The following is a 12683-nucleotide window of genomic DNA, read 5'->3' on the forward strand; positions in this document are numbered from 1 at the left end:
GTGGATCTAACATGATAATGAGAGTCCAGTCCATAGTTGGGCCAGCAGGAGACCATCCCGAGCGGAGACGAGACAGCAGTGCAGAGATGTCCCCAACCGATGCACAGGCTAACGGTCCACCCCTGGTCCCGACTCTGGACAGCCAGCACTTCATCCATGGCCACCGGAACTGTGGCCCCCCCCTTCCACAAGTAAGAGGGGGGCAGAGCAGAACAGAAAAAAACGGCAGATCAACTGGTCTAAAAAGGGTGTCTATTTAAATGCTAGAGCAGGGGTCGGCCACCAGCAGCTCCAGAGCCGCATCTTTGGCCACACTGATGTGGCTCAGCTGCATAATCGCCGACCCTCCCGATTACTTCGGGAGGTTTCCGGATTTTGGTGCCTCTCCTGGACATCACCCGGGACTAATAGTCTCAGATTTTCACTCGGACAACAATATTGAGGGCATGCCATGTTGGCTTTAATTTTAACATCCTCTGCGACATGTAGTCGCGCCCGCTTATACACCATGCTATATGCATGCCGGCCGAACGCATGCAATTTGCTGTTTCTGTCGTCACACGTACAAGATTGCAAGGCATACTTACTCAACAGCCACACAGGATACACTGAAGGTTGTGATACAAACAACTTTAACACTCTTACTAATATGCGCCACACTGTGAACCCACACCAAACAAGAATGACAAACACATTTTGGGAGAACATCCTCACAGTAACACAACATAAACAGAACAGAACAAATACTCACAATCCCATGCAACCCTGACTTTTCCTGGCTATATTATACACCCCCGCGCCCCCTTCCCCCCAAACCCGCGCACCTAACCGACGCACATCATTTATATTTTGTTAATTTATATGTTGATTTTATTTAATGGGCTTCACGGTGGCAGAGGGGTTAGTGCGTCTGCCTCACAATACGAAGTTCCTGCAGTCCTGGGTTCAAATCCAGGCTCGGGATCTTTCTGTGTGGAGTTTGCATGTTCTCCCCGTGAATGCGTGGGTTCCCTCCGGGTACTCCGGCTTCCTCCCACCTCCAAAGACATGCACCTGGGGATAGGTTGATTGGCGACACTAAATTGGCCCTAGTGTGTGAATGTGAGTGTGAATGTTGTCTGTCTATCTGTGTTGGCCCTGCGATAAGGTGGCGACTTGTCCATGGTGTACCCTGCCTTCCGCCCGATTGTAGCTGAGATAGGCGCCAGCGCCCCCCGCGACCCCGAAAGGGAATAAGCGGTAGAAAAAGAATGGATGGATGGATGGATTTTATTTAATGTTGAAAATAAAAATAAAGACATTTAAAAATATATTTTTTAAGAAATCTATTGTCGCGGCCCAGCCTCACCCAGACTCTATATCCAGTGGCCCCCAGGTAAATTGAGTTTGAGACCCCCAATTTACACACACCCACGCCATCCTTCTACAGAGATGAAGGAGGCCGGCCAGAGACACAACAGAACACAAGAGAAAACTCTAATGTGTTCGAGTGTATTTCGAACATTCATCCAACCATCCAATTTCTACCGCTTGTCCCTTTTGCATGCATACAATATGAAACATCACAATTTCCAGTTCCTCTATTCAACATGTTGGAAAAGAAATAGGACAACATAGAGCTTATTTAATCCTACCCCGTATCCTTTATATACAGTAGTAGTTGCTAAAACTTTTCTTCACTTCCTGTTCTCAATTTATTCCCAATATACTCCATAAGTAATAAAAATACATAATTTGTGAAGTACGTTAGTTATATTTCATATGGTGAGATGAGTAACATTTTCTTGAAAATGAATGGATGGATAAGATAAATTCAGAATGTTTATCATGGTTCTTCTTCTTTGTACTTTGTAAACAGTTTAAGTTTAAAGAGTTTATTTAAGTGTATCATATTACATTGTACATTGTTTGATTTCTTTGCTTAATCCATTTCATGGTTTCATTGTTAAGTGTTGTACGTGCGTACAGATGTTTTGAATTACATTTTTCTCCAAGATTATATTTCTCCTTGTTGAGAAGAATTGTTGTATATTCTTGGATTGCAGATTGTAGTTTGCTTTGTGTATAATTTTAGCGGATTCACTATGTCGTGGAATTTCAGTATTTTTGATTTAATAAATAAAGGGTTTGTATGTTCTCTATGCATTATTCTAACTGATCTGTTTTGTAAAACCGTTAATGAATGAAATGTACTTTTGTAGTTATTTCCCCATATTTCTACACAATAACTCAGATATGCTAAGACTAGCAAGCAGTAGAGAATATGAAGTGATTTTTGGTCTAGAACAGACCTTGGCAAACTAAGGCCCGGCCCGTGGAGCTATTTAACGTGGCCCGTCGGACATTCCCAAATAGTTGTTTTAGATGTTTAAGATGGAAAGTGTAGCTGCCATTATGATGCGCAGTGATGTTTTCTAATGACCGTAAGTCTTCAACTATTCTAAGTCTTTCAATGCTTGAAATCTGCATGATATACTAGTTACTATTGTAGTGGAATTTCTGACCTTTTATACCATATTTTGTGTCTGTCAAAGTCCAGAAAGAGAGCGAGGTCGAAAAGCATTAAGGACACGACAGTAGTGGAATGTCTGCTCGTTTCTTTTTTTTCTATTCTGAACCATTGAAGGACCATATGTGGGTGAGAGTTGAATATATGGTCGGTCTGACCATTCTACAAAATGTTTTGATTGTTTATTATGACGAAGGGATTCAAGGATGTTGCAGAACAAACAGGTCCAAAACAACGGGACCTTGACACATGAGGGAAAAATATAAATGGCCAAGTAGACCAAGTCTATGTGTGATTCGCATGATTCTCGACTCATCTAACTCCTCTGGAGGACGTTGTCTCTTTGCATGGACAATTCAATCCAACGTTGTACTTTTTGACTATGGGTAAATAAAACTTTTGTACTATTGTTGCTGTTTAAGATTCGGACCATCCACCACACTATGGTCATCTAATTACTTACTACGGTCACTATGAGATATCTCAGATTGTAGGTGGGTTTTTTTTCACTATGTTGCATTTTGGTTGCGTTTCGGTTGATTGTAGAATATGTTTTCAATATTCAGTGTTTTATCATTCATAGTTAATATCGTAAATCCCAAATTCTTTATTTTAATGGACATTCTGGGTATCTCATTCCGTAAAAGAAATTTTAAATGCCATTCTGTTTTTTTAAGGCGGTCTGTCATAACGTTTTTAGCTTTCAATTATATTAGTGTTCCGAAAAATAGATATAGTGGCCCCCTGACACACTTTTTTTTATCTAAATCTGACCCCCCGAGTAAAATAATTGCCCAGACCTGGTCTAGAACATGTTTTGCTTTATTCATTATTGACGTGTTTCTTTTTACATGAGATTTCGAGTTCAATTTATCATCAATCATTACATCTAGAAATTTGGTTTCATTTACTCTTTCAATTTCTATTCTGTCTATTTGTATTTGTGTTTGACTTTCTCTTCTTTTGTTACCAAAAAAAAACATAATTTTAGTTTTACTAGGATTCAAAGATTTGACAAATTTTGTCAAACCATGTTTTAAATTTGTTAATTTCTTCTGTTATTATTTGTATTAGCGTTTGTGTGTTCTCTCCTGAACAATACGCTGTTGTATCATTCGCAAACAATACTAACTTTAATCTTTTCTAACTTTACAAATGTCATTTATATAGAGACTGAACAATTTTTGGTCCTAGTATTGATCCCTGAGGTACACCACAAGATATATTTAGTGTTAAATGTGAAAAGAGATGAAGAAGTGAATAGGAAGCGAGGGAGATCCGCCTCTACAAGCCCGGCAGAGAGCGGTACTGTCATGTAAAATCCGTGCATCCATCCATCCATCCATTTTCTACCGCTTATTCCCTTTCGGGGTCGCGGGGGGCGCTGGCGCCTATCTCAGCTACAATCGGTGCAACAAAATAAAATAAAAACCTGCCCGACCTTCTTGCAACATGGCCTTTAAGACTTGCATAAGTGCTCAGAAAACACCGTTTAAAGACATTCTGTCATTTGGCAATGCTTTTCCTTCCTGGAGAAATAAACAACCAGTGGCGTTAAAAAAAGCATACCGGTAATCAACAAATTATAGTCAAAGCTGCTTAGTCACTTTAAAAATGCACCCAGAAGCATACTGTATGTGTATTTTGAATGACTACATAAATAAACGACGACCTTCACAAAAGGATAAACGCGTCCTTTATGTCCCCCAATGTCAAATATGTAACCATTTCTATGTTTACCAAAGCTGAGCTCTCAGTCTCTGCCAGTGTTGAATATGTTTGAAACTCATTTCAAATGCATCGGACATTATTCAAATATTTCTCTAATGCAGTCGTAAGATTATGTTACCGCATTTGATGCGACTTTCCACGGCTCGGCGTTGCTGACCCCTAATAGGAAATCTAATCTGCATTTCTCCTGCCGCCTCATTTGTAATGGAAATGTTGCGAAATGTACAGAAGGGAGAAAGCGATGTCTATTGAGACGGATCACAGAGGAGTGGCTAATTTCATGCCTTGTATTTTTCCGTCACGCGTGACTGACTCACAGGCGAGGCCCGCGTGATGAAATGCATGCACTGTGGTCTTTTTTTCCCAGTTCCCCATTACCTGGACCCTTATTGGTGGTGCATGAGCTCCTGTATCAGCTCGCGGGAATAATCCATATTACCTTTCGCTTTCATATATGATATAGAGTTAATCCACAAAGTTGGAGCGAATGTAAAGGGACAGTTGGGTCCGTTTCATTTGGGTTTGCCGGGATAACTCATAAACGTAAAGGATATTTGTTGTCCTGGTGTATTTTACGATTAAAACAGAGGAAAAACATCTGATGATGTTATGCAAGATACCCTCCCATCCACTGGGTGTCACTGTGGGCTTTGGTGCACAGGTACAGCTATGCTAAGGATGAAATCAATCCGAACTGTTGCAGAAATTAGGAATCTCCTGGATTGTTTTTGTGTGTATGAGGCTCCAGCACAACCCCACCGAGTACGAAAGGGACAAATGGTAGAAAATGAATGGATGGATGGATGTATAAAATATTGTAACTTTTGCCCAGATGCCGATAGGTATGACGAGGAGATGGTGGATCAACAATCGCTTTCTCAATATGAAACAAATACGACATCTAAAACTGTCTGATTTAAATGTATACGGTCTGGAGATGTGATGTGAATCGAGTCTTTTGAACGACTCTTAAGTGAACAATGAGAATTGATTCACAGTTGTGAGCCATTTGTCTGTGAGGTTTTTTTATTTTTTTAATGCAAATGGAAAATTTAGCCTTGGCAATTGCACACTCTGCACATGTGAGCCACCTGAATACAAAATGAGTCGGTTAAAAGGAAACTTAAAAGGATTTGGATTACCCTTTTTAATGAGAAAAATACATACATACATACAGGGACGACGTGGCGTGGTTGGGAGAGTGGCCATGCCAGCAACCTGAGAGTTCCTGGTTCAATCTCCACCTTCTACCATCCTAGTTACGTCCGTTGTGTCCTTGAGCAAGACACTTCATTACGCTCCTGATGGGTCCTGGTTAATACCTTGCATGGCAGCTCCTGCCATCAGTGTGTGAATGGGTGAATGTGGAAATAGTGTCAAAGCGCTTGGAGTTCCTTAAAAAAAGGCAGAAAAGTGCTATACAGGTATAACCCATTTACCATTTTACATACATATATTTATTAGGTAGGTCTTTATTGTCATTGCAAAAAGTACAACAACATTTTTGTTTACAGCACAAACCCGTTCAGACAGAACAGGAACGCTGATGGGTCGCTGTGAGGCGACCAGTATTATTATGCTTATGATTAATCAAAAATGATCGTATATGTGCTCAAATTTTTATCATGCTTTAATTTTTATTGTAGTTTTATTCATACCTTTTGCATCCATCGATCAGTGGCGGGCGGTACGTTTCCCACCTAGGCCTTCAGTGATGTCCGACTTCAATGATTACCTCTCAAATAGAGATGTCTGATAAATACCCAGAACCCATTGCAGCACTAACTCTTCCAGGACGCTACAATATAAACCCCCCAGCCCCACCCACCTCAACCTCCTCATGCTCTCTCAGGGAGAGCATGCCCCAAATTCCAAGCTGCTGTTTTGAGGAATGTTAAGAAAAAAATAATGCACTTTGTGACTTCAATAATAAACATGGCAGTGCCATGTTGGCATTTCTTTTTCCATAACTTGAGTTGATTTATTTTGGAAAACCTTGTTACATTGTTTAATGCATCCAGTGGGGCACCACAACAAAATTAGGCATAATAATGTGTTAATTCCACGACTGTATATATCGGTATCGGTTGATATCGGAATCGGTAATTAGGAGTTAAATATCGGATATCGGCAAAAAAGCCATTATCGGACATCTCTAAGCATAATTTATGCAACCACATGACCATTGCTGGAGAAATACTATACACATTTCCGCACACGACTGGCCATTGTACAAAACAGGTTATTTTCTGGCCCATTTAAAAATCAATAAACCCGCATCAGCAAGTTAAACATATCTTATGTAGTACTGTCAATATTAAAATTGCAAAAAACATACTAAATGTCAAAAAGTAAAGAAATAAAATTTACGAACTCGCATTTCATCGCTGGGACAGCTCGCTTCCGGGGTTGGCTGACAACGTCTCACAAGATGGCGTTTCTCTTTAAATATCCTTCTTGAAAATCGCCTTGCAGATATATGTGTTGTCCCATCTAATCATTAAAGATGCAGACGAGGTGTCGGCTGAGTTCCTAAAGTTTACTCCACAGCGTGCACGTCAATAACATCCAGCTGTCGGTATGTCTAAATTCAACAACCTTAACGGGGCTACTGCACATGCTCTTCACTACTGTAGCATGCTGGGTAATGGAGTTCCTATGTTACCTAGCTCATAACATAGATGGATAGATAGATAGTACTTTATTGAGTCCTTCAGGAGAGTTACCTCAGAAAAATCACTATATATCTGCCTAAGGCCATCGAGAAGGCCTTACTGACAACAACTACAGAATCTCCTCTCTGGTCAACAAAAGCACCTTGAAGATTCTAGCGGGAACTCTCATTCAACCCTTTTTCGATTACGCTTGCACCTCCTGGTACCCCAGCACCTCCAAAACCCTCAAATCTAGACTCCAAACATCCCGTAACAAGCTAGTCCAGTTACTTTTAGACCTCCACCCCAGATCACACCTCACTCCAACCCACTTCTCCAAAGTAGGCTGGCTCAGGGTGGAGGACAGAGTAAAACAACTTGCACTGAGCCTAGTCTATAAAATCCGCTACACCTCCCTGATACCGAAGTACATGTCAAACTACTTCCTTAAAGTAAATGACCGCCATAACCACAACACCAGGGGGAGCTCCACAAACCACGTTAAACCCAGATTCCGATCTAACAAAGGTCTTAACTCATTCTCTTTCTATGCCACATCAATGTGGAATGCACTCCCAACAGGTGTAAAAGAAAGTGCATCTCTAGATTCCTTCAAAACCGCTCTAAAACAACACCTCCAGGCAACATCAAACCTTTACTAATACCCTCCTCCATTCACATCCCATCTCCCCGGATTGTAAATAACCTAATGTAAATAATCAAATGTACTTCTAATGTATACACTGTACTTGTTCTTATGCTATCTGAACTCACTGTTCTCTGCTCGCTGTACATATCCTACCAAGTAAGACCTTCATTGTTTCAATGTCCATTTCTCTGTTGATGCAATTGTTGATGACTGAAGTACTGATATCAACCAAAGCTCCTCATCCCACCCCCCGGATTGTAAATAATGTAAATAATTCAATGTGTATACTATGATGATTAACCTGTGCGATGACTGTATTATGCTAATAGTATATATTTGTACCATGAGTTGATTAACATGGACCCCGACTTAAACAAGTTGAAAAACGTATTCGGGTGTTATCATTTAGTGGTCAATTGTACGGAATATGTACTGTACTGTGCAAACTACTAATAAAAGTTTCAATCAATCAAACTCGTTATCTGATTGGCTATCACAACTGTCAGTCAAATGTTTGCGTCCGTCCACCTACAGTGCATAGACGCCTGCAATATTGATTCTGAAGGATCTGGGCAGATTTCCTACAGCATGGCAACACAAGCCAGCTGAATTTTGATTGGATAACAACTCTATACCCTAAAAGCAACAGCGCTTAAAGGAGCATAATATAACATTGAGAAAATGAATGATTCTAGATATAATTATGGAAAATAAATCAAAAACTAATTTTATGTTTAATTATGATCATGATTTCTGTTTATGTTAGGCCAGCAGAGAAGGCCTTGCTGGCCCTGGCGGCATACCATTGCCATTGATGCATTTGTATTATTTTATTATTTGTTTATTGTTAAAATGCTACATATAAAGTGGTATATAAACATTTTTATTTTTTTTAATTTTTTTTTAGGTCTGGTAAGTTTTTGGTAAATTTCTTTTATTCGCTATATTTTTGGGGATTTCCCCCTGCAATTTTTCCAAAAATGCAAATGTCTTTAAAACACATGAAAAAAGTTGAGCCAAAACATTAGATTATCTATAAATGTCAATGAACAATAACATGCATCTTTAATTTAAAAAATCATAAACGTGTTTTGTTTTTTTTTTAGGTCCGGTAGGTTTTTGGTAAATTTCTTTTAATCGCTATATTTTTGGGGATTTCCCCCTGCAATTTTTCCACAAATGCAAATGCCTTTAAAACACATGAAAGTTGAACCAAAACATTAGATTATTAATAAATGTCAATGAACAATAAATAACATGTATCTTTAATTTAAAAAATCATATTCCTGTTAGCATTTAGAGATAGCTTGAAATTAACGCTTCAGTTGTCAGCTAGCAATTGGCGTGTTAGTTGCCAGCTAGCGATTAGTGCGCTAGTTGTCAGCTAGCAAGTAGCTCTCTAGTCACCATTTAACGATTAACGTCTTTGTCAGGCTTGGACTGTGGATGTTTGTGCTTCCTCGATGCAAGGATGATGTGGGACTAGTCAGGCATGAATGTAAGTACATGATATTTATTAAATAAACAAACAAACTACAAAATGGCAAACCAAGGATGCGCTCTGTGGCGGATAATAATCTATACTATACTTAAAACAAAACAGCACAATGGCATGACTATATACCAACAAAACAAAACTAGCACAATGGCATAAATACAAAACCTTGGACATGAAGGAGGTGCAACATGGGTAGGGTGCGTGCGCATGTGAGAAGATCCCAGAATGATGAACAGAAAGAAAATTGCTTAAATACTGGCTGTGACAATCAGGAACAGGTGCGGGACTGAGGGCAGGGGCGTGACAAGGTGGGAACTTATACGTTGGCATGGAAACGAACAAAACCAGGAAGTGCAAAACGTAACTGAATGTCCAAAATCAAAAACATAACATGACAAAACAAAACATGATCCATAGGTGTGACAGTCTTAGTTGTCAGCCAGCAACTGGTATGCTATTGTTCCTGTATTTTTCAATATTGGATTGTTAAAAAAAAAAAATTAATGGTATTATGCATTTTATTGAATCTCAAACATGTCAGGGCACGTTCACAGTTAGTGCTGGCTTTTTTTTTTTTTAAGAGCGCACACCTTCAGCGCACTAGAAAAGCAGGTTCTGCAGATCTACTGTCAGACTGCTTCTAAAATGCCCATAAAAAGTGGTACAAATAGGTTCTCTACACGTTTCAAAACAAAAAGACACAGGTAGGAGCATTATAAAAGGAATGTGCAGTAAATGAGTGTCTCCATGGTGAAAGCCACATTGAAATAAGGTGTTCTGCAGCACATATCAATTGTACACACAGTCTTAGCTGATCATACGCAACATGTCCACTAATAGTACACATTTTATAGTTTGCACACCTTTACCAGGTTCCCAAATCAAGCTTCTTTATATGCCGGCCTGCTGCTGGATCATTGTTAGTGACTACATAGTCCTGCTTCCATGTATCCCGTTGTTTTGCTTGTGCTAATGTTTCCTGTGCACTTCCCCGCTAGATTAACTTTTTTTGTATTTGAGTATTAAGTGAGATTCCTACCTGCACGCCATCTTCTGTCTCTGCATCTTGGGGTTCAAGACCGAGAGAAAATAAGAAAGTGATCCAGCCTCGTCTGCAGGGCAGGCTTGCATGTAAACAAGCCTGATTGGCAAGCTAGAACAGGCGTGCCCAGAATGCCAATCAGGGACAGGTGAGGGTGACAGCACTCAGGGCAGAAGAATGGTAGAGCCAAACAGGAATTACAACTGAAAATAAGACCGCTGGAAAAAAATAACAATACCAAACACAGTAAAATAATCAACAAAGTCCAAAATATGTGTTAATCGCCAATATTTTTATCAAGGCTCAGGTCAGGATGATTTAAGAAATAAATAGTAATTAATACAATTACGCAGTGCTAACATATACTCTAACTTACTATATAATAATAATAATAATAATAATAATAATAATAATAATAATAATATATTTTTCTTTAAAAAAACTGTCAATAAAATTAAATTGCAAATGGAAATACAGCTTCACTAATTTAGTGATAATTTTTGCGCTTAAGAAACAATATTTTTACTTTAACTCCAGACTTCTTCTGTTTGTTTGATAGTGTCACTACTGCCACAAGTGGTGGGAATGTGTATTAAAATGACTTTTGACAATGCTCTAAATATGGAACATTTATTTATATGATCCAATGCAAATGACCTTCCCTAGTCATGATGCAAAAAAATTCATTATTCCAACCAACACAAAATGTCAATAGACATGGTCAATGAACTTTGTGGATATTATAAAACAGAAAATCCAATCACCATTAAAAAATCCAAACTACAACATCCATTTCAAAGCATCCATCCATTTCCTACCACTTATTCCCTTTGGGGTCGTGGGGGGCGTTGGTTCCTATCTCAGCTACAATCGGGCGGAAAGCGGGTTACACCCTGGATAAGTCGCCAGATTTCAAAGCATGATGGGAAAAATGCAAAACACTCCACTCTTGAGGTCAATGTTATTTAATGATGATGTGAATGTGTAGCATTTTTTTAACCAATGCAAACAACCTTCCCTAGTCATGATGGGGGGAAAATAATCCAACTAGTGTTGTCCCTATCGGGACAACACTAGTTGGATTTTTTTTTTTTTATACTTTTTTAGATAAGGGGGACTACAAAAAATGGCATTATTGGCTTTATTTTAACAAAAAAATCTTACGGTATGGTAAATATATGTTTCTTATTCAAAGTGTGTCCTTAAATAAAATAGTGAACATACAAGACAACTTCTCTTTTATTAGTAAGTAAGCAAACAAAGGCTCCTAATTTAATCTGTTGATGTATGCAGTAACATATTGTGTCCTTTTCCATTCTCTTATTTTGTCAAAATTATTAAGGACATGTGGTAGAAATGTAATTATTAATCTACTTATTAATTTACTGTTGATATCTGCTTGATTTCTCTTTTAACATGTTATATCTACACTTCTGTTAAAATGTAATAATTACTTATTATTCTGTTGTTTGGATGCTTTACATTAGTTTTGGGTGATACCACAAATTTGAGTATCAATCCGATACCAAGTCGTTACAGGATCATACATTGGTCATATTCAAAGTCCTCATGTGTCCAGGTAAATATTTCCTGAGTTTACAAACATACTATAAATTTGAAAAAAACAAAAGGAGATGTTGTGATCCCTAAAAATCCATAGTGGTATTAACAACATACGCTCTTATACTTGGTATCATTGCAGTGGATTTTAGGTGTAGATCCACCAATGGCATTTGTTTACATTTTGACGCCGGTGAGCAACGGTGTGTAGTGAAGAAGATGGACTTTAGCTGCTAGCTAGCTAGCCAGGTCCTAAAGCACCTCTTCCTGAGGGTGTTTCAGTGTTGTAGCTTCACCTTTGTCGTTAGTTTTAAGCCAAAATGCGTCCGTTCTCCCATTTCTGTCTACACACTGTGTCTGCTTGTAAGTACTCTGTGATTGTGCACTGCCGAACATGCTCCTCTGCTCGTAAACCAGCAATGACACGAAGTGACGACGAAAATATGATTCATTAGTATCGTGGTACTATAATAATACCGGTATACCGTACAACTCTAAATCCAATCAATGGACACTGAACTTTGTGGATATTATTAAAAAAAAAAAAAGGTTGTTAAATCACCATAAAAAATAAAACCCTTTGACACCAATTACAAAGCATGATGGGAAAATACAAAACACATTTCTTTGACCCAATGCAAACAACCTTCCCTAGTCATGATGCAAAAAAAACACAAAAGGTCAACAGACATGGCCACAAAACTTTACGGATATTATTTTTTTAAACGTCAAATCTATTGCGATCCGATGCTCGGATCTTCACAGATTGTTGTTTTGTTTCCATTTTTGTATCACTCTCCGTCTGACTCCTTAGTTCCTTTTTAGTCTGTCACCATAGTTAGATATTATTTTCACCTGCCCTTGCTTTCGCCGCACACCTGTTTTTATTTTGATTACTGCCTTATTTAAGCTTGCCCCTTTTTGTTGTTCTGCCTGGGATCCTAATTTGCCTTCGTGCAACAGTGACGACTGATTTGTTTGTATATTCACGCTAGCTTACACGCTACGCTTTTGTTTATTCCAAGCTCTCATGCTAAATT

The sequence above is a fragment of the Nerophis ophidion genome, linkage group LG24 (genome assembly GCF_033978795.1).
Source record: "Nerophis ophidion isolate RoL-2023_Sa linkage group LG24, RoL_Noph_v1.0, whole genome shotgun sequence".
NCBI classification, from domain to species: Eukaryota; Metazoa; Chordata; class Actinopteri; order Syngnathiformes; family Syngnathidae; genus Nerophis; species Nerophis ophidion.